We start from the raw sequence: 23841 nt of genomic DNA, 5'->3' as shown, positions 1-23841 counted from the left end.
CCCATGATCAGAGGTAAATCTGGTGAAGGTGCATTATGTTGATGGGTGGGCGGGGGTGAATAATCTTTATGATTTTGTTTTTTTATGTGTGATTATGTTTTATTTTATTTAGTTCATATATGTTGCTGTTGTAGCTCACATTGTATGAACCGTGCTATATAAATACATTTGACTCAATGCAGTATCCCTGGGAGTGTTACACACTATTATACGTTATATGATTAGATTATTATTCCTCATGCACTTTGACTTGTGTGACTGGTTAAGGTGGAGCTAGTTTTTAACTATTTTATACAGGACTGCAACTAATGATTATTTTCATTATTATTGATTGTTTTCTTGATGGATACATTCATTGTTTGGTTTGGAAGACAACAGTGAGAAATGCCCGTCATCACACTTCTGCCGCCGCTCAAAGTGGCATTTTCAAAAGGTGTAATTTGGTCTGACTGACGGTCCAAAGCGTCACATTTCAGAAGCTTAAACCAGGAAATGTTTCAGGCAGTTTTGTATATAAAAAAAATGACTTTACTAAACAATTAATCAGTTATCAAAACAGATAGTTGACTAATCAAATAAGTAACTGATCATTTAAGCCCAAAATGTATTTGCTGTTTCTACTGGGGTGACTGATGTTGTTACAATGCATCATATTTTAAAAGTTTTTCAAGAAAATCTCTAAAATCGTTCATTTGTCGTAACTATGGTTGTCAGATAAATGTAGTGGAGTGAAAAAGAACATGCAGGGGAGCAGGAGTATGCAAAACTGAAATGCACTTTTCTTTCTTCCTTCTCCTGGTTCTGTTTGTCATGAACAGCATCTCACACTCAAACTCCGTTCCCCCGCGTGAGGGGAGGAAGAAAGAAAAGAAGAGAGAGAATGTAACTATTTGCCAGAGATGTTGTAAAACTTTGCTCTCTCAGTGGAGATGGGCAGAAGAAAGAGATCTCTCTCGCTTCACCTTCATGCTGTGTTTCATTTTTACTTTTTAATAGAAGTGTCAAGAAGCTCTCAGGGGTCCTCCACTTGTGGGGAATGAGAATTAATTGGAGGATTAGAGCTACATGCACCCTCTACTCTGTCTTGACTTATAACATGGCTTTAGGGTCTGCAGTACTGCTTCTTCTGACTGCTGACTGTGTGTGTGTGTGTGTGTGTGTGTCAGTATGAGAGACAGCAAGAAAGAGAACATTCATTAGCACCTGAATATTTGTGAGAATGAGCTGTCCTTTAATTTGTTATCACTTTTACTGCATTCCCATAACTGTGATATTTCCGTTGCAGTTGTGCATTCGATCTCTATGTGTGCATGTTGCTGTGATAGCTGCGTCTCCTTTAAGCTGCTGCTGTCAACTTCTTCTGTCTTCTGGGGTTTTTTTTGTCACAATACTCACGGGTCACGTGAAAAAGTCCTGATACACCGCGTGAGAATGGATCAGCAGGAAGGAGCCAAATCAGCAGCCGCTGCAGAGAGGAAGTCTGCAAGGTTGTGTCTGCAGGAGGGCAGAGCTCCAGAGAGGTGACACATTCTGTTAAATGGATCAAAATGGAAGAATAAACATCAAAATCACTGTATTAATAAGCCTGTCAGCGGCTAAGACTGGTGACGACAGCTCACGGTAGCTGGTTGTCATAGTAATGCAGCACTCCGGCATATGAGTTTTCCAGGATCGCAGCCGGCGTCTAAAGGCTGTCTGTGATGGAAAGATGTGTCACTGTAAATGGAGCTTGAGGTAATGCTGATTCATCCCAGCTCTCAACATAATACGAGAGGAGCAAAGGAGGTGAAATCAGACAGCACTTTCATACCCCTGATCCACGAGTAAACATGGATGGAAACAATGCTTGTTTCAAACTTTTAAGACCTGGAGGATGCACACAATGCATTTTGGTGAGAAGCACGGAATGTCAACGTAACTGACCCTAGGTTAGTTTGATAATCACCGGCTGGACACACGGATTACCAATCAGAGTCTGAGTTCTATCTATCTATTCACCATCCATCCATCTATCTATACATCTATATATCCATTAATCCATCCATCCCTCCATTCATTTATCTATCTATCCATCCATCTCTCCCTCCATCCATCCATCCTTCCATCTATCATTTATCCATTCATCCATCCGTCTATCCATCTATATATCCATCCATCTATACATCTATCTATCCATCCCTCCAAGATCATGGCATCTATTATATCTATCATATATTATCTTACTCTCCATATCATGGATATCCATATCAGGTTGCATGGCAAACTGTGGTAGATGGATGTATGGATGGATATATAGATGTAGAGATGGATGGATGAATGGATAAATGGATAGATGGAAGGATGGATTGAATGGATGGATGGCTCCATCCATCCCTCCATCCATTTATCTATCCATCCATCCACCCACCTATCCATCATCTATCCCTCCATCCATTCATCCATCCATCTATGCACCATCCATCTATCCACCACAATGTGCCATGCAACCTGTTGTGGATATTCATGATATGGAGAGTAAGATAATATATGATAGATATAATAGATGCCATGATCTTTCCTTTCCACACTTGAAAACAAATTGGAGTTTTTTCTTGCTCCATCTGACTCATTCTAGTGATCTGTAGCATGGACATTGCCCATTTGCCTTGTATTGGTATTTCTTTCTTACATTACACATCACACTTATTTGGATTCGTGCTCACGGAGGCAGGCATTCTGTGTGAAAAAGCAGGGAAAATCCTTGGAATGGTTAGTCCCAACCAAGCGTGGCAGTTGGAGGAGCTGACAACTAGAATGAGTTGACCGCAGAGAGACTTATTAAGACATTGGCAGGCAGTTTAGAGTCTGCAGTTCACCACAGATGCATGTCTCATGCACATTAAGAAAAACCTTGACGATGGATCAGAACAGAGCTTCTTTCTGATTTGGCTTCATGTGCTATGTCTAATGTAAAATCCAGTCAGCTCAGTGGTGAGACATCTTGTAGAAACTTAAGATAACTTATTTGGATTTGTGCAGGCTTTTGATACTATCACTGTAAGTGTTCTCATATGTTTCAGTTCCATCTTGTTGATTAAAGTTGATGCAATTACAATTCATTTTATATTCATCTCAGTGGACATTTCAGCTGTGAAGGACTTTCAGTGCACTGCAGCAACATTCACCGCCATTTTATTTTCATTTATAGGCACTTAGCCTCAGATAGCAATCTGTGAGATATTCATGCAATGCGGCTTGATTTTATCTGCTTTGGGAATCTTACAGGCTGCTTTGGCACGCCTGCAATAAACAGCCAAGATGTGTTTATGTGTGCTGCAGTCGTCTCTGTGTGAACACGTTGAAAGAAACCCCCCCACCCCCCCCCGAATATTCCCACTGCTGTGCTGTGTCCCATTTCGTGGGCCGTCTCCCATGAAGTCTGCATTTCAAGACCAAATAAATCAGAATGAGCCGACAAGGCTGTTTCATTCCAAAGGCTCCGTCCCATGCACCAAGAAATGCAGAATTCACACACACACACACACACACACAATACTGTCCATGCATCTTTGGAAGACTAGGCTATATTGGTCAATTGGTCAAATTTCCATCCAAATGTATCAAAATTTCAACCGAATTGCCAGAAAATCCTCAAATGAAAAGTCAAAGAAATGTGCCTTTCAATCCCCTACTGCTTTGCGAATATCAGGAGCATTCAGATAAACAGTTGGTGGAGATAATTCTCGAGTTTAAACCATTGCAGAGGAAGAGAAGACAATGAGATGATGATCATTATAAATCATACGGTATCATTAAATGGGAAAAAAAAATCAAAATCTTCCTATTTTCTTAGTTTTCTTTCAAAGTTTTCATTCAATATACAGCTACAGTCTTATACAGAGGCACAGTTGCATTATTGTCATTATTACTGCTTTAATATCATATATCTTACAAGCATGAGTCCTTATTCCAGCATCAGCCCTCTCTCTCCCTGCCTTTCCACTCTCAATCTAATAAAGGCAAAAATGCCCCAAAAAAATGTATCAGCTGAGGCTGACTTACTGTACCTTTGGACTAATTATAGATTTAACTGGTCATATTCTGTGTTGCCCTGATGCCTCTGTATATCTATAATCAGTCCTGGAGCAGCTGTCAGCACATCATCTTTTATCTTTTAATAAACTGTTAGTGTCCCCTTTTATTTATACCATCCACATTAGCCAAATGGAAAGCACCACATGACTTCATCAAACTTTGTTTACCCATAATTCATAGCAATATGTGCGTGTGTGTGTGTGACATATGGACAGTCTTTCTTTGATGTATATGCCTTTTGGTGTATGAGGCACACTAATTCACTGCGTTGTAATTCCACTCAGAAAAATACACTATGACGGATTGCAGGGTCAAGATCGGGGCTTTGGTCATATTACATAAGCTGCGATGGAGGTCTTCAGTCCCATCTCACAGAGCATTTAATGCCCTTGTAGCCAAACACCCTGTGATAAAGAGCCCGTGAGTTTGGGAGGGGGGGGGGGGCATTTAAACATCTCATCTGGCCTTCAGGCCTTCAGGTTTCTGCGGTAAGCTATTGTTGCCAGTCCATCACAGGGTGAACACAGACAAACACACACATTCACCGGTATTGGCCGTCTCCTGTGATATATTCTTCAATATATTTTGTATCATTACTGAAGATTCAACAAAAACAGTTCCATAATAGCAACAAAAAAAAATCAGTGAGTAAATAATGACCCTTCTGTCCAGAAAAGGTTGTGCGGTGAGGACGGTCTCTGGCGTGTTAATCCTTGCAAAAGGAAAGGAGATTTGTCATTTTATGAAATGAGTTCCCATTGACTTACTCCTCCACTTCTCCCCTATTACTCTCGCTGCGTCAACTTCAGGCATTCTGTCGTTTGTGTTCCTTGAAAGTGAAATGGAAAACACTTTATGTTCCTTCTGAATTTATTTCAGGCCTTGCCATTTATTCTCTTCACTCGCTGAAGTAAACAGTCCCATTTTCTCTCTTCTCCATTTTATGGAAGTTACCTTGAAATTCTGTTCTTTCTAATGAGTGATTTCATAGAATATGGAGGGTGCATGTTTAACACTTGACTGCAATTTGCATAGAACAGTAAAGACAGAGCATTTGGCTTTATAGAGCATTGTAAAAACCAAGGCACCAAAACAATTCATTCCATTTTTTTTTGCTATAACTCCTGTTTGTTGCCAGAGAATAATACTGAAGCTCTTCATGTTCTCTATTAAATAGGAAGATTTCAAAGGCAGGAACAGTGGCAATGACCTACTGTAACTGCAGGACAAGGGCAGATGAGTCGTCAAGTCAGCGAACTCCCCAGTAATGTCAGCTATACGGCAATATCTATGTAAAGGTGGCTTACACTCGCTAACGTTAGCCACCACATGCTACTGGCTGCACCGAACAAAGTGAGGTGGTTTCTGATAATAGGCCTTTTTTTTGTCTCAAAATTTACTATGAAGAGAGAATAATAAAAAAATGTGACAGTCGGTGCCGATAAACAATGTTTACGATTTTAGTTCGTTAAACTAGCTGTATGTGTTGTGTCACGTTGCTCTACTTTAAGCTACAACCCACTGTGTTCAGCCAATAGCAGCCTACAGGTCGTTGGGTGGATGTAGCCGGTGATTGCGCCGGTGGAGTTGCGCACCGTTGCCATCCGTCCAAAGTCCGGAACACCAGCAATGGCAGACGCAGTGATAAGGCTGTAGTGGTGGTGAATGGAGCATAGCCTGCGTTATATTGCTTATGGATTCAACTTTTCATTTGTCAGACCATGTTTTCAAACTTTCAAACTTTATTGAGAAGCCCCTCTCCGACTGGAATCTGAAAAGGTGGCTCCATATATGAATTCTTGAGTGGTGTCGCCTCTGTGTTGAATATTTCATGGCGCTGTGACAACAGCTGACAGTCCTGAGAGGCCACATGAGGTCAGACTGAAAACCAATACCTCAAGCATAACCCTCATTGGATGCATTAACATTGCTGTGCTGAACCCCAAACCAACACTGCAACCCAACTCAACCATTGTTTTTGCAACTTCAAGTGTGATGTACCTCATCAGCATGATATGTACATTTCTTTTGGCCATCAACGGGTCAAAGATCATTGAAATGCACATATGCTAACATCTTTCCTCTGCTTTAACTGAGCCAATGCATTGTCCATGTGGATTACTGGCTCAGCAGAAATAAGCCAATAAGAAATATCATTCTACAGCTGTACCAGATGATTGGATTGTCATCTGAGCTTGTTGCAGCATTACTATTTACTACATAACAGGAAAATAGCCTGGCTATGTATAATCACATTATAGCTCTACATGCTACATTATAACAAAACAGAGGACTCAGACTGAAAGGGGTTTAAGTTATTAAGAGTGATCCATCTGTATCGTTACATTATATATTCATTCCTATGCAAAAAACCTGTCCACTAATTTAAATGTTCATTATCTTCTCAAATGCAGTTAATAATTAGGACATGGATTGTCACATTTACATTCACTCTCAATCCCATAATTCATTGGCCTTGTGTGTACACATGGCCAATTAGCTATGGAGTTGCGGGATGTTAATTTCAGCGTGATGTGCCTGGAACACGAGGACCAGAAAACCAGTTGAATGCACCTTGTGTACAGCTTGTCTTGTGCACAGCGATTACTGAGGACGTTCCTCATTGTTTTTTAACATCCAGTGACAATGAAACTTTTTTTTTTTTTACTTGTATTCCAAATAATTCCTAGGGATGCTACGCTAATATATATATATACTCTATGGACAGTGAACCATTCATATTGTTAAGAGATCAAGCTACATGTAAAATGATGAAGGCTCACCCCTTTGAAGCCCCACCGAACTTTAACACAAATAATACAAAAACTTTAATGCCACTGCTCACCTCCCCCACGTGCAAATGTTCAAATGACCAAAACAAGTCGGGATAAATATATGGTATAGGGATAGAAGAGGCTCGATGCTGCGCCATTAAACTGGGCCAGGCTCTCGAACCCAGTTTTGAGTCACCCTCAGACTACCTGAGGTACCGCCAGATTCCCCTAAAAACGTTTTTTTAATCCTACCGCTGTACCGTCACAAGGACACTGTGGTGTGGTGTCAAGTGCGACAACTAAGCTTAGGTTTGTTAAGCTGGCTCTAACTCAATGTTTAACTGCGTATGTAGAATATAGAAACCCGTCGGAAAACCTAGGTCATAGAGCAGGGATACTCAACTTGCTTTGCCCGGGGGCCACTTTTGCAAAATGGCAGAAGGCCAGGTGTGGGGGTGGCTCATGAAAGCAGTGCCAGGTGAACTCACCTGGTGACGTAATTTGGAGCCAGAGTCTGCGCAGAGGTGATTGGCGAGTGGAGTACAAGGTCCCGCCCGACCCAATCGCCAGCACACCACAGTCAATCACTGCTGCCAGTCGTATTCAAGCCCCTCTCCCGTCCTATCATAGATGGCCCAGCATCAGTCACAAGGTGGTTGATTTTATGAGAATTGTTTCCAAAGAAACCTTTCATAGCAGTATACAGTGCATCCGGAAAGTATTCACAGCGCTTCACTTTTTCCACATTTTGTTATGTTGCAGCCTTATACCAAAATGGATTAAATTCATTTTTTTCCTCAAAATTCTACACACAACACCCCATAATGACAACGTGAAAAAAGTTTTTTTGAGATTTTTGCAAATTTATTAAAAATAAAAAACCTGAGAAATCACATGTACATAAGTATTTACAGCCTTTGCTCAATACTTTGTTGATGCACCTTTGGCAGCAATTACAGCCTCAAGTCTTTTTGAATATGATGCCACAAGCTTGGCACACCTATCTTTGGGCAGTTTCACCCATTCCTCTTTGCAGCACCTCTCAAGCTCCATCAGGTTGGATGGGAAGCGTCGGTGCACAGCCATTTTCAGATCTCTCCAGAGATGTTCAATCGGATTCAAGTCTGGGCTCTGGCTGGGCCACTCAAGGACATTCACAGAGTTGTCCTGAAGCCACTCCTTTGATATCTTGGCTGTGTGCTTAGGGTCGTTGTCCTGCTGAAAGATAAACCGTCGCCCCAGTCTGAGGTCAAGAGCGCTCTGGAGCAGGTTTTCATCCAGGATGTCTCTGTACTTTGCTGCATTCATCTTTCCCTCTATCCTGACTAGTCTCCCAGTTCCTGCCGCTGAAAAACATCCCCACAGCATGATGCTGCCACCACCATGCTTCACTGTAGGGATGGTATTGGCCTGGTGATGAGCGGTGCCTGGTTTCCTCCAAACGTGACGCCTGGCATTCACACCAAAGAGTTCAATCTTTGTCTCATCAGACCAGAGAATTTTGTTTCTCATGGTCTGAGAGTCCTTCAGGTGCCTTTTGGCAAATTCCAGGCGGGCTGCTATGTGCCTTTTACTAAGGGTTCTTGGTCACCTCCCTGACTAAGGCCCTTCTCCCCCGATTACTCAGTTTAGATGGCCGGCCAGCTCTAGGAAGAGTCCTGGTGGTTCCGAACTTCTTCCACTTACGGATGATGGAGGCCACTGTGCTCATTGGGACCTTCAAAGCAGCAGAAATTTTTCTGTAACCTTCCCCAGATTTGTGCCTCGAGACAATCCTGTCTCGGAGGTCTACAGACAATTCCTTTGACTTCATGCTTGGTTTGTGCTCTGACATGCACTGTCAACTGTGGGACCTTATATAGACAGGTGTGTGCCTTTCCAAATCATGTCCAATCAACTGAATTTACCACAGGTGGACTCCAATTAAGCTGCAGAAACATCTCAAGGATGATCAGTGGAAACAGGATGCACCTGAGCTCAATTTTGAGCTTCATGGCAAAGGCTGTGAATACTTATGTACATGTGATTTCTTAGTTTTTTATTTTTAATAAATTTGCAAAAATTTCAAAAAAACTTTTTTCACATTGTCATTATGGGGTGTTGTGTGTAGAATTTTGAGGAAAAAAATTAATTTAATCCATTTTGGAATAAGGGTGTAACATAACAAAATGTGGAAAAAGTGACGCGCCGTGAATACTTTCCGGATGCACTGTATGTGGTCTCACCTGTTGGTGTTGGTCTACAGTGGCAAAAGACACAGCAACTTCCCCCGTTAAGGTATCTCACGAATACTGACAGTTGGGCAGAATCTGTTGTGATTGACACAATGTCATCGCTGTTCCCAACACTTCCCAATGCGCACACTTTCACAAATCCAGCATCCACAAATGGCACGCCATTTTTGGCTAGTTCCCAAGCTACACCAAGCGAGGCAGCAGTGGCTGTTTGCTGTCCTCACTCATTTTTGCCAAGAGGCAAATCCAGCCACAGCAGCCCTGCACAGGCACATGGTCTGCCCTCTGCCAGGCCCACAGCCCTGAAAGCAATCCTCTCCCAGCGCCCCACGCAGGCCAGGTGTACGTGAACCCACAAATCAAGTGCCACCACCTGCACTGCACATATCGCTGATAGGCTATTATGCAACTTTAAGAGCCAAGGGACATTTTTGAACATTTACTAATTGGTAGAAACAACAAGTCCCAGTGTGAATCAGTTTTTTTTCATTGTGAATTAGAAAATGGTCAGCGGGCCACCTGGCACCAAATCGCGGCCTGAATTATTATCTAAGTCCTTACTGACTCGGTCAAATCAAGTTATTTCAGAGTACAGAGCGAATGACATGACATTCGGACGCGCTCTACCTGGTGAGCTACTGCGGCGCCCATGCCCATACTTGCTCAATGTTAATAAGAAATAACTTTGATAAATTAAATAAAAGTTGAATGAAAAAAACAAACCCCAATACGACAGCTGGGATACAATAAAGCATTATATCCACTGTTGTGTTTTACTAACAGAGGTGCAGTTTCCATAGTAACAATGTAGTCAAACCACAAAAAAAAAGAAGCACAAAACAGAAAACATCAGAAAGAAATACCAGTGTTTTTTTGGAGATCGGGAATCAGAGTTCTGTTTCCCATAATGAAAAACATGAATATTTTACATTTCATGGGTGTCAGAAAACACTAAAGCTGAGAGCTGTTTAGCTGTTTATACAAAGATTTGCGAGAGGTGGTGTACCAAAGGACAATTAAAATAAAACTCGCTCTTGATTTATAATGTCTCTCTCCCAATGACTCGTTGGCAGCGTCATACATGTAGAAGCAGAACTTTGGAAATGGAAATCAAATGACATTAACTGGCAAAATGGCACTTCATCCAAAGATGGTTAGAGAATTTGTACCTGTGCTATTTGTTTACAGTTGCATTTCTGCACCAGCACAGATTGGGTGAAAGGATAGGGTGACCATATCTTCAAAACCTCAAACCCGGACCCTTCACTGTACCGCACATTCATGCACTTGCACATACATGCACAGGCACACGATTATACACACGCCAAAGGCGCTTTTATCAGGATGGGGGACAGTTGTTATTATTAGGTGCACCTTCCAACACTATGGACGCCATGAATGTAGCATTTTCGTTGCTGCGTATGAAGGAGGGAGTAAGCCTACTGACAGGTTCTATGACTCATAACCTAGCAACAGCCTTGACGACGACACATTGATTGACACACATACAGACAAATCAGTGTTAAATTCGCATGATGCACGGTTCATTGTTTATGTTTTCATATTGGGTTAGGTACGAGTAAACCGGGACATTCTAGTGTTTTACCGATATCTGTTGGGACTCGGGAAATCGGGACAATCCCAGACAAACCGGGACGTCTGTTCACCGTATGAAAGGACCCAGTGAAAACATTGATTTTATCATTAGACCGAGCCCAAATGAAACAAAGATAAATGACCTAAATGACAACCTTGTTACAAGGCTGTATATATATTCTGCCGTATATATATTCTGCATATATATAATTTTCTACATTTAAATCAAAGCAAATAGTAAATTTAATTAATTTTAAAAATAAAAAATTTAATTAGCCAAATAAAATGACAAAAATTGCCCCCCAAAAAACAACCGGTGATGGACTCAGCCCATTGCTCAACCCTATAACGTTCATACACCTTTGCTTTGTACATCATTCATTGTTGGCTACACAGTCAACGCAGTTTGTCATTATGCATCAGTTAGCACAACAAGTTAGTATCATGGATCCCGTTAGCTGGGGAAGTAATCTGGCAAGCTAGCTAACTGACAGATCCAGTCAGATAGTATTTTGCTAGCCATAACGTTAGCAAGCAAGCAAGCTAAGGTTAGCCAGCTAGCTGTAACTTCACTACGCTGCATGGATTTGGCGTTGGTTGCTTTGTATCGTTAGCTGATAAAGTGATCTGAATGTTACTCGAGACAATATTTTGCTACGTTAGCTAGCAAGCAAGCAAGCAAGCAAGCAAAGCTCTGTGTTTAAGTGGATGCCAGTCCTTTGTTGATGTTGGTTGACATTTCTAAGCTAACGGTAGCTAGTGTTGCACACTGTTATGCGCTACAGGCGAGCTGGACGTGGAGCTGAAGAGAGGCTCAGGCACTCGGTTATATCTAAATTGTTGTTATATATAACCGAGAAAGACGGGGAGGGTCTCATTTTCCTTTGCAAGCTCAATTTCTAAGTCTTATAACGTAATTCATGACAAAATTGTCAGTTTTATTCTGGAAATAATATCTAAATATATTGCCTTTGATATGTCAGGAGATGATCCTTGATGACACAGTTACACATACCAGTGATTAGAGATTTCTATGATGCATGCCCCCCCCCCCCCCCCCCTTTTAACTATATAAATAAGCTTAACAACCCTCAAATATGAACAGCACGAGGACACGATGAAATAACAAATTGCACAGTGACAATTGAGGTCCAATTACATGCAGTGCCAGGTGCATCAAGGAAAGTCTATGTATAATTCAGCCATCCATTGATGTGTATGATGTGTAAAAGTAGTAGGTTTTGTCACAGAATAAAAGTGGCTGACTAATGGAAATTGATGTTTCTGAAATGAGCCTAAAAAAATATCAGATGTCTAAATGTGTTGCAGGCTGCAAATATGGTAGAGTCAAGTTTTGGAAAATCATTTCAATTCTTAGATGTTGTTGTTGTTGTTTTTTGCAATATTGTTAGGCATTAAGCAGAAAAAAAAGAAAAGAAAGCCTGAAAGTAAGACAACAAATGACAGAGGAACCTGAAAAAGACAAAAGAGGCACAACAAAAGCTCAGACAAACAGAGGACGCAAAACAGGAGCTGAAATGATTACCATGGAGCTGATGATGAGATTGGTAAAGTATTCAACACCACGGCAACCCTATTCATGTGACCTCATCAGGTTGACGGAGGCTGTCTCTCTGTGGCACTCCTGTATGCTGACTGCAGTTAGCAAGTAGGTACAGTGGAACTTAGGGTGTGAAGCTAACTAATGTTCTCATTAGAGTCCTCAAACTTTGGATACTCTCATTTCCTGTTTGAAACAAGAGGCAAAACATTGCTGGATGGGAGTGTCTTTTTCTAATGCTGCACATGTGTTTTGATGATTGAATTGATGTTTTCTTCTCTTGCTTGTGTTTTCCACAGTGCATGAATCCTTTTTACGAGCCAAAAAAAATCTACAGTTTAAATCCAAAATTTTAACATATCGCATTTAAACCTAGTTTTCCGACATGTCTCCTCAGTTTGATTTCATTTTGCAAGTCAAAAATGTAAATCCAATACCTGACAATGATAGACAACCAACCAAATGTGTTGCTTCACAGGCGGTACCTGCTTCCAAACCTCCTAACATTTTTTATGCTCTTTTAATTTTTACCTGTGTAACAGGTTATTCATGTTGAGAAAACATTGAATCTATTGTCACATTCTATCTGCTGATAGTCCCCAGAGTACAGAGACGATTGATGCCTTTAAAAAAAAGGACACCGGGATTTCCCAGAGTATGTGGTGCTATTCACAGGAAGCGCTTTCTTGATTACAGCCCTACATTAGTATGCAGGAGACTACTGGCAGCCATATGGGAGAGGCCATTCTATTGTACTTCAAGCTGCTATGGATCACCTCTTCAGGTGAAGAAATGTGTTTACACACATCACAACATGACAATAATCTCCACATCCTGGATTAATAGTAGGCTTCTGTGGTTTGGTAGGAGAGTGGGTGAGCACATTAGCTGTCCAGTTCTCGGTTTAGCTTGCCCTCTGGCTGTATTTTGTATTAGTAAGGGCACCTTTAACTGGATGTGGTACACAGTAACACATCAGACACCTAGCTGTGCTGCCCATAGAGTTAACTGTGGTATTCATCCATTACCATAGTAATTCACAAAATCTACTTTGACCTTAATGCTGTTGCCCACATTGACAGTTTCAACCAGAAGACATTTCAGCTCCCCACAGAGTCCACAGAGAATCCACTTTTGCCTGCTATACATTGCTCCGTCATTCCCCAGCCCTGAGACGTACACCAACACGACGTTCCCTGTGCCTTTATTAATGTGTAATTAAAAAAAGGACATTTTTTTCAGTGTCCATGGCTATGGTGTTATAGTGGTGAGCATAGCTGCCGTCCAAGTAGTTGACCTGGGTTAGATTCCCAGCCATCGCATAAGAACTCTTCTTGGGCAATGCTAGCTGCATAGTTTTTCACAAAATCTACTTTGACATTAATGCTGTTGCCCACGTTGACAGTTTCAACCAGAAGACATTTCAGCTCTCTGAGTCCACACAGAACACACTTTTGCCTTCCATACATTAATTTTTTAATGGAGAACACAGTGCACCAGAGGCACTCTTAACACCATCACTTATCATGTGGATGTCAACAATACAGTTAATACGGTAAGTCAGTGGCCATCACATTGTTTGTGATATGTATCCATCCGCAAAAGCAAGCGGTTGTTGTGGCCGAGTGGTTAAGGCGATGGACTAGAAATCCATTGGGGTCTCCCCGCGCAGGTTAGGGTTAGAAACACACTATAATCCAGTGGCTTGTCCAACGAGGGTAATGTGTAAAGAGAGCTTGATAGACATACCAATTTGCCCCTCAAGGCATGTCACTGACGACTCCCATCTGCGCCCTTTTGACAAGTGCGGATGGCGTTCATGGAATCAACCACTATTTGTAATGTTTAAAAAGACTTGAAGAAAATCAAGCACTCACTGATAAACCAAGCAAAGCAATATAAGCTCCGCCATTCCAGCAAGTATCAACAGAGTGAGGACTGATTGAGGTTCGATTCCTGGCCATCGCAAACGTTTCTTCTCGGGCAATGTTTGTAGTACAAGTACAATTCCTTTTTCGTGTAGGAATGGAGCTTGATAGACGTAGCAATTTACACCTCTAGTCATGTCACTCTAACGAGTCCCATCAGTGCCTCTAGCATTTCAGTAGACAGAATCTTTCAATTTCCTGACAAGGCTTTTATGTAGAAACATTTACAGGACAATTAGAGCTTGATAGTCATACCCATTATGCAAGACCAGGACCAGCCCCTAGTTATGCTGCTATCAGCCTAGACTGCTGGGGGACTTCCCATGATGCCCTGAGCTTTGTAACCGGAGTCGGTTACAGTGACTCTGATGAATCAATGGACATCAATGGTCCAGTGATTTCTTTAATGAAGTTAATGTGTAGAAAGACTTGAATCAGCAACTATTTGTAATGTTTAAAAAGACAATCAAGCACTTACTGATGAAGCAAGCAAAGTAATATCAGCTCCTTCATTCCAGCAAGTATCAACACAGTGAGGATTTAACTAACCAAGTCTTACCAACATAAGCTTTTATGTGCCGATTTTTGCAGGTAGGAGACCCCGGGTTCAATCCACTGCATCTCCATTATGTTTTAATGTTGACCATTACTGTGCAGGACTCCAAACTGTGGTGATATGTTACACCTATTCATGCTCCTTCATTCCCCAGCCCTGAGACATACACCAACACGACGTTCCCTGTCCCTTCATATAGTATAGAAAAGACATTTATTTGGACTTCCATGGCGATGGTGGTATAGTGGTGAGCATAGCTGCCTTCCAACCAGTTGACCTGGGTTCGATTCCCAGCCATCGCATAGGAACTCTTCTTGTGCAATGCTAGCGGCATAGTTTTTCACAAAATCTACTTTGACATTAATGCTGTTGCCCACATTGACAGTTTCAACCAGAAGAAATTTCAGCTCTCTGAGTCCATACAGAATACACTTTTGCCTTCCATACATTAACTTTTTAATGGAGAACACAGTGCACCAGAGGCTGGTGAGAGTGTCTTTGGTTTCGAAGGTGTTTGGTCACAAACTTAAGTATGACACAAGTTAAAATCTTGACAATCTTGATAATGGCCCAAATTATTTAGCAACATTTACAGGACCATGTTGTGGAAAATTCAATGACTTGCACAGTTCTCGAACAGTACTTTCAGTGCCGGAGGTTGCTGTGGCTCAGGCCTGCCAGGACCAACCCCTTGTTATGCTGCTATAGGACTAGACTGCTGGGGGACTTACCAGGATGCACTGAGCTCTGTAAGCGGAGTCGGTTACAGTGACTCTGATGAATCAGTGGACATCAATGGTCCAGTGACTCGTTTAACGAGGTTAATGTGTACAAAGACTTGATTCAAACCTGATAGAGCAAGCAACACGCTATAACACCACCACTTATCATGTGGACGTCAACAATCCAGTGAATACGGTAAGTCAGTGGCCATCACATTGTTTGTGATATGTGTCCATCTGCAGGAGTTAGAGGTTGTTGTGGCCGAGTGGTTAAGGCGATGGGCTAGAAATCCATTGGGGTCTCCCCGCGCAGGTTCAAGTCCTGCCAACAACGTTGTTACTTTGTTTCTTACGTTCTTACTGCAGTTGGTTACAATCGGTGACTCCGATGGATGTGGACACCAATGGTACAGTGACTTGCTTAATGTATAGATTCAAACATGATAGAGCAAGGAACACACTATAATCCAGTGGCTTGTCCAACGAGGGTAATGTGTGAAGAGAGCTTGATAGACATACCAATTTGCCCCTCAAGGCATGTCACTTACGACTCCCATCTGCGCCCTTTTGACAAGTGCGGATGGCGTTCATGGAATCAACGACTATTTGTAATGTTTAAAAAGACTTGAAGAAAATCAAGCACTCACTGATAAACCAAGCAAAGCAATATAAGCTCCGCCATTCCAGCAAGTATCAACACAGTGAGGACTGATTGAGGTTCGATTCCTGGCCATCGCAGACGTTTCTTCTCGGGCAATGTTTGTAGTACAAGTGCAATTCCTTTTTCGTGTAGGAATGGAGCTTGATAGACGTAGCAATTTACACCTCTAGCCATGTCACTCTAACGACTCCCAAATCTACTTTCAAATTATTGCCGCTAAACCAGTACCGCAAAGACTAGAAAAGCTGCGCCGGTTAAAATGGAAGTGCCCCGTCAAAATTTTAAATCCCTTAATAATTTATTGATTATAGGTCTGGGTCCATATCTTAGTGACCTATAGTATAGAGGGAGAAGAGCACTGGGGGAAGTGCACAACCCCGGGGGGCACCAGTACTGATTGAGAAAAAACGGAAAAAGTACCAGAGAGCACACCGAGGCTGCCATCTATATCACAGCACACATGACAATGTGAAAGGGGACAATGGTAGTGATTAACCTGCAGAGAATTATCACCTGAATCTCCAGCTCCACACTACTTCTCAACTTATGAGGAATGTGAGAGAATCATGAATGCATTACATCAAGCAGAATCATATGCATTTCACATCACATGCATGCAGTGTAATTTTATTCTTATTGCGTATTTAAATATTTTTGGTGTCATTTTTTTTTCTCCTGCAGACATATTTATCCGTCAGAAGGGGGATTTAGAGTTGGAGGGAGCTAAGCTCTTCAAATATTATCCAGTGCTTTGCTCCTGAGGCGTCACTTCTGGTTTTCACATTTCAACCTTTGCAGTCACCTCTTGACGAAATGAATACTTTCTCACAGTTCACTGAAACAAAACTGCCTTGCTTTGCTCACTAAAGCAGTCTTCTCTACTGAATAAGGAGTTGATACGTGTAAGATAGCATATTCTACAGCTTGTGTATACATAGAGTATATAATGTATAATATAACATCTTAGAGAGCTCATAGTACCCTATAACCACACTTGAGCACTACGCTCCCAGAATGCAGGGTTGCTTGTGGTTCCTGGAGTCTCCAAAGGTAGAACGGAAGCCAAAGCCTTCAGATATCAAGCTCCTCTCCTGTGGAACCAGCTCCAAGTTTGGGTCCAGGAGGCAGACACACTCTTCTATTTCTAAGAGTAGGCTTTGACCTTCCTTTTTTGATAAAGAAATTTCTCACTACTTGAAGCGTTATGATTTTGAAAGTAGCTCCACCATCTGAACGACGTAGTTACTGTTATTGTGTACTTTTTTTTTTTTTTTCACAATTACTATTTTTAACTAGTATTCTGTACCAGTATTTAGACAAATTGTATTTCGATGCTTTGGCAACATTGCTTTTGAAACTTTGAAACTTTGAATTGAACAGTTAAATTAGGAGTGAGCGAAAATAGCACTGGTACGAACTTTTAATAACATCGCCCCACTCAGAATGGACAGTCAAAAAAGGATCTAAATCAATGCAGCAAAACCAGAGATATTGTCGTATTTATTCCACACATCCTCTATCTAGCTTGAATTTGAGACTCAGAAGCGTTATGCTAGCAGCGACTAACCTATCCTGGAGCCTCAAGCTTGCAGCAGAGATGACGAGCGGGCTACAGATGTCTGGTGAGCTCACTTCTTTCTAACTCCACACCCCCAGATTGTTTTTTTTTTTCCAGGCTTGTATTCAGCCCCAACTAACACTGACTCAAGTTGACATCACTTGAGGACATTTATCAGACTTCACATGGCTCCCTTTTTTTGAGCAGTAGCACTCTCCAGACTTTTTAATTTCAATGATGTTCAATGGTTTAATGTTTTTCTACAACCAATCGCAAAGGAAATGGATGGCAGGAATTATATCATTCATTTGCTCCCACTCCCCGAGGAATTTTCACCACCCACCAAAGAGTAATAAAAGCTCCACAAGTGGACAAACAGCTCCCAAAACTCAAAATAGTTCTTACTGAAGAAATGTTCCTAAACACTAGAAATTTGCTGTGTCCTTCCTCTCTCACCTACACGCTAACCTCCATGCCTCCATCTTCCGTGTTTCCTTCGGTACCTTCACCACTAACTCTCTCCCTCTATCAGTCCCTCATATCTCCCTGTGCCACAGTCAGAGCTGTGTGGAGCACCACTGGGGGCTGCAGACACATCACCTCCTCAGGCACAGTAATTATTTGGCTCCTTTATTGTTGAACGCGCCGCTGACGGTCGGCCTGAGGGGAGTCAAATACCTTTTTTTTTTGCCACAAAGTTTCTTGGAGGAGACTCAACAGCTGCTAGCTGCTCTGAACACTGGTTTCCAAAACTACCCGAGGTGCTCTGAACACTCGTTTCCAACACTACCCGAGGTGCTGGAAATAAGGACACAGGCATTTGGAGACTGTCAAACTCAAAGTTTCAGAGCTGCAAGTTGAAATTGGTTTTGATACATTCCTGAAACTAAACTAAAGGGAGAGCTTGAAATCATCACATAACAGTTGGTGGTTATGTGCAGGTGCAGTTAATCAGGAGATATTTCATTTAAGGTAGCATTTTCATGACAAAACTCTGAATGATACATTTGAACTCTCTCAAATCTCTCAAATCTCTTGAGTTTTGAGCATGTCACCCCAGTATTGCCTAGAAAAAACTACTTTATTGCTGCTGCTGAGTCTTCATCCGCTTGCTGAAGACCTTTGACAACCAGTTGTGTTACTGTCGTTCAAGGAAACAAACCAATTATTCAGAGCATTCCAGTGAAAGCGAAATCATATTAAATCTCAAACACCACATTTTTCTAGCTAGCAGGCATATTTGTGTGCGTTCTGCCCAGTTTGACCATGAACCTGAGAAACGGAATGGAAATGGAAATCAATGTACTTTGCTATGTAGTTTGGCAGACTTGTTGCCACAGGGATAGTTACCATTAAGAGACGATTCAACATGGATCAGAGGTTGAGACATGTTGTCACGTATGTTGCAATGATTTTCTTCTATCTTTGTAACTAGCATACAAAGTACTGTAGTTGAAGGTGGGACAAATGTTTTTGCCTTGGTTTTTGTTCAAGTTCAGGTACGGATCTGCGCTGGTACCTGCTGCGTGAAAAATCAAGACGCGACAAAATATATTGTAAGGTGTGGCAGTTTCAGTGTCTGTGGAACTAGACACAGGTTTAAATTTTTGCAATGTGCATCATTGCTAAAACGCTCGTGGTCCACCCTGTGCGCTTTTATTAACATCCTTTAGAGCACAGATCACTGTGAGACCCTGAAGAAGGAGGCACACTGTACCATCAGGGGGAGACACGCATCAAGTTAGCAGCTAAACTACCTGTGACACTTCTAGTGTTCTGGGGACTGGATTGCTGGTCCAACACCACTGGATAAATCACTCTGCTCATTTATAAAACTGCTGCAGCCCCCCCCCCCCCCCAAAAAAAAAATGTAATTAAGGAATACACCTGAACCTATAAAGACAAATGGCGAACAATAGGAAAATACAGCATGACAAACGGATTGTATTTTCTCACACATAGTGCTAAATCAATATGTCATCAAGCATCCCTTGGGGAGGAAAGAGAACACATGTTTTTTGTTTTTCTTCAGCTCGGCAGCTTGTATGGATTTTTTTTTTTCTCGACATGTTTATACAAGTATTGCAACTGAATAACGGGAAGGGGATCAGGAGACAGAGGAAAGTTATGTCATTAAAAACGCTGTAGATAACATTTGCTCCGAAATTGATTAAATGGACAACTAATGTTACTGAAACTTCACACTATTAGGAACTTTGCAAAGAAAGTGTTGGAATTAAAGTGGTATCAGCTGGTGTCACAGCACGTAAGCTGAAATACATGTAGTTTGCTGAATTTGATCTCAGTTCAACTTAAGTCTAACTAACTAAACAGTAAGTGAACGAAACCAACCGACCAGAAATGAGTGGAATGGATTGGCTCAGTGGGGTGGCTTTGGATTAAAAAACAAAAAGGCAGGGTTGTTTGGCAGTTGAACTTGCCTCAACTTATCACAGATATCCACGGAGCCCAGAGGATAACTCCTTTAAAACAAGTTTGATATTTACAAAGTTCACTCACCTCCTATTCTCTCTATAGGCTCTACAGTCCTACACGCTTCTTCATCCAGGGTCTCAGCCAACTGTGTGTCCTCTTTCAGCCTTTATAGCACAAACGTTTGTTTTCGATACAAGAGCAAGTGGCAAGCGATTTACTCAGTCATCTGGTTTATGCTCCTTCCTGACTGTCGAAGACTAAAACATCTGCAAGTTGACTGAAACCCTCTTTACGTTGGTTTGTCCCGTCTTTGCAGGTTTCAGCCAGTCTTCGGCTTTGTCCCAAGCTTTAGTCTTATCAAACATGAACAGGGATCAAAGGTTGGCCGCATGATCGTCAAGACAGATTTAAAAAATGACTGCCACAGTTTCTTTCACTTTCCAGATTTTTGAAATCCTTCCTCTCAGGATTACAAATTGCGGTCTGATAACCCTTTAAATTATTATTATTATTACTCAAACTGGATTATACTTCATTGTCCAACCTGAAACAATGACATCAACAAAGCCCCTCGCATTTTTTTTAAAGCAGTACTGCCTTTGGTCTGACCGTCCAGTGTCAGATAATCACTACAAGCTAAACTTACATCCAGCAGACACAGGGCAGTAAAGCTATCAAAAACACTGAGCTGCAAGAAGCTAAAACGCTCGTTCACGATAACACTAAAAAACATTTGACAGTTTGACCTGCTGTGCACTGGCCAAACTTTGGGAAACCTTTGAACTAGATCTGACAAAAGATTACGTTAAAAAAATCTTTGGAATCAGTTGAAAGGTTTTCAGTAGAAAATATTTGATGAATAACAAATTACGCTGATGTAATTTGGGCTTTTCACAGGGCTTTTGACTGCTGATCATGAATATTCATTTCATGTCTCCCTACAGTTAAAAACAGACAGAAAAAATATACACTTTAGTATTTGGGTCCTTTGGTTTCCTAATCATTTCCTAGAAAGGAATAGATAACTAATTTCTTAGAAAGGTCCCTACGTAATTTATTCGTCAAAGGTTTTCAACTGAAACTCTTCCAACAGATTCCAAAGAATTTGTAACTTAATCTTTTGTAAGGTTTACCAAAGTTTGGCCAGTGCACAGCAGGTCAAACTGTCAAATGTCTTTTAGTGTTATTGTGAACAACAGTCAAGCATACGGTTCAACAAATATGGAGAGTAGAGAGTGGATACACAATTCTTTCTTGGTTTCCTAGGAAGTGATTAAGAAATTACAGGACCTGTAAAGCAAGGCATTACGTATTTTTCATTTGTTTTGTGTAAACTATTATGATCTTTGTTAAACTAAAATAGTAATTTATTTGCCTTCAAACTGAAACTCCATCTCTTTGGTCATGGCCTTAGAGCATGGGTCTCAATCTCGCGGCCCGCGGGCCAATTGCGGCCCGCAGGACAATATTTTGTGGCCCCCACCTTGATATAAAAGTTTAATGTTAGTGCGGCCCGCGATTTGTGTTCGTCCAATGTGCGCTGAGAATGTGCGCACCTCACGGTAGATTGTGTTGTTATTTTTGCTACACAGCTTTCTGTAAAATTCAAAGATGCATTATTAAACCTTAATAAAGCATCATTCTTTTAATTTGAGCATCATCTCCCCGTTAATGATCACTTAGTTTAATTATTGTGAAGCACCTTTTCAACACGAGCTCTGTCAATACATCACTTATCGTTCTTCTGATGTTTAATAATGATGACTGACACTTTACAGTGGTGACGGTTTGCAGAAACGTGATGAATATTGGGTAAAGTCGCCCCAAATATCCACAGCAGCTGTGCGTACTGATCAGCTGTTGGAGAACCTGTGCGTAATTCTCACTGAGGTCTAATGAGTAGAGCAGACGTACAAACGGACGTTAAAAGACCTTTACATCCATGTTTGGCGCACTGTGTGACAGCAAATGAGGCTCGTACATGTGATTCCACAGTGTGTGACATTAATGAAACAGAACCAGGCGAACCTGCTGCTGTGCCACACCACATATTTGATTAGACAACGCCGCTATGCTCCTGCTGCATCCATGGAGTTATTATAGAAAATAAAAGCCAGTAAATAACGTTTCCATGGGATAATGGTGTCCCACTGTCCCGGCTTCATGCTTTCACTTGTTTCTATGACGACGTTTACAACAACAACAACAGCACGGCGGATAATGAACAGCCCGGTAGAATTCGCCTTTTTTTGCGCTCACTAACCCGGTACTTTCTACCATCTACAAATGTCATGATGTTCATATCATCATGAAAGACAAAAAGAAAGGCGACTGCTACCGGGCTGTTCTGTTCGGCTCAGCTATGTGAGAGGAAGCGCTGCCAGGTTTCTGGCAGCAAGGAGCAGGCAAGAGACGCCATGTTAAGAAGGAACGTTCATGTTCAGAAGAAGCCATTGAAGTTAAATAACTGTTAGTAATGTAGTTTGAGAAGTTTGGATTTTTTTTAGCAAAGCTTTTTTTGTGGAATACCTGATGCGGCCCAGCCTCACCCAGACTCTGCCTCCAGCGGCCCCCAGGTAATTTGAGTTTGAGACCCCTGCCTTAGAGCCAGGTCATGACACATCTTAACCCTTTCACGCATAGTGGTCACTACAGTGGACAGCTATTCAAAAGCTGTTTTCTTGTATATGCATGGGTTTTAATGGTGTAGTTGCACATCAACCACCACAGTGGACGCTAGTGCGTCATCCCATACACTGCCACCCACTGGCCAGCCATTGTAAGCGCAACACAAATGTCTCAAAACCAAGATGGCCAACGGAAGGCCAGAAACGCTGAGCAGCTCAGGAATACCTTGCCAATCCTTCTATAGTAGGAGACCCTTGCAGGTAAATAAAATTTGGTAACATCAAGTAACAACTAAGGAGTAATACAATTGTTAAAATTTCCATTTTATTCATTGGTGTGTTAAATACATATTTCTTCAGTTGAAAACTCAAACGCATGCTGTCCATGCATGTGAAGAACTTTGTGTGAAATGAACATTTGAAAAAAATTAAGTTAAAAAAATTTTTTCATGCCTAAAGAGAAATAAAAACACTTCGTCAAAATCCTGACTGAGGCTGTCATAATTCATGCATGAAAGGGTTAATGAAATGAATTTACCCAAATGTATGAGTTAAAATTAGTTTTGGCATGGAACACTTATATTCCTTACCAAGAAACATACAGAGTTGACCTGTACCTGAACATATATTGACCCTGAATCAGAAATACTTATCTGGGGGGAAATTAGACGAAAAGTCTGCCGTGACCCGGATTTGAACCAGGGTTGCTGCGGCCACAACACAGAGTACTAACCACTATACGATCACGGCTGTCCATCGTCTCACCTGGAAAAGTCTGTAATAGTTCTGTAGTGCATCCTTTTGAATAGAATCTGTTGTCTCCAGAGCAGGTTATGTGTGCAGCATAAGTTACCATGGCGAGGTATCCCGGTACGAAGTTAACTACTGTTGTAACCCTGACGACCCAAGCTTAAATCAGAAGTTTCCTCTAACCCCCTGTCCTGCTTTGTAGTACAGGCCTCTGGGGGCGACCACATCACTTGGTCTGGCTGGTCTGCCTCCGTTCTGCCTGGGTGGTTGGAAGATGTCGCGGGCAGTGGTCATCTCAAGGTCCGCTGCACTCCAATCCCTACGCTTCATTTCCCCATGCATATGCAATGCACAGCAACGTGTG

The 23841-nt window shown here is 41.6% G+C and overlaps 3 non-coding genes across 3 annotated transcripts; 2 read left to right on the top strand and 1 right to left on the bottom strand.

Moving 5' to 3' along the window:
- Window positions 1-14953: 14953 nt before the first annotated feature.
- On the top strand, window positions 14954-15025 carry trnag-ucc (transfer RNA glycine (anticodon UCC)). The gene has a single exon. It is a non-coding gene; the product is annotated as a tRNA-Gly (tRNA).
- Window positions 15026-15697: 672 nt separating this feature from the next.
- trnas-aga (transfer RNA serine (anticodon AGA)) lies at window positions 15698-15779 on the top strand. Its single transcript has one exon. It is a non-coding gene; the product is annotated as a tRNA-Ser (tRNA).
- Window positions 15780-23405: 7626 nt separating this feature from the next.
- Window positions 23406-23477, bottom strand: trnah-gug (transfer RNA histidin (anticodon GUG)). The gene has a single exon. It is a non-coding gene; the product is annotated as a tRNA-His (tRNA).
- Between the last annotated feature and the right edge of the window lie 364 nt (window positions 23478-23841).

Source organism: Enoplosus armatus, chromosome 21, assembly GCF_043641665.1.
Source record: "Enoplosus armatus isolate fEnoArm2 chromosome 21, fEnoArm2.hap1, whole genome shotgun sequence".
Lineage (NCBI taxonomy): Eukaryota > Metazoa > Chordata > Actinopteri > Centrarchiformes > Enoplosidae > Enoplosus > Enoplosus armatus.
The sequence above is the reverse complement of the archived record's forward strand: the minus strand, read 5'-3'. Positions and strand labels throughout refer to the sequence as shown.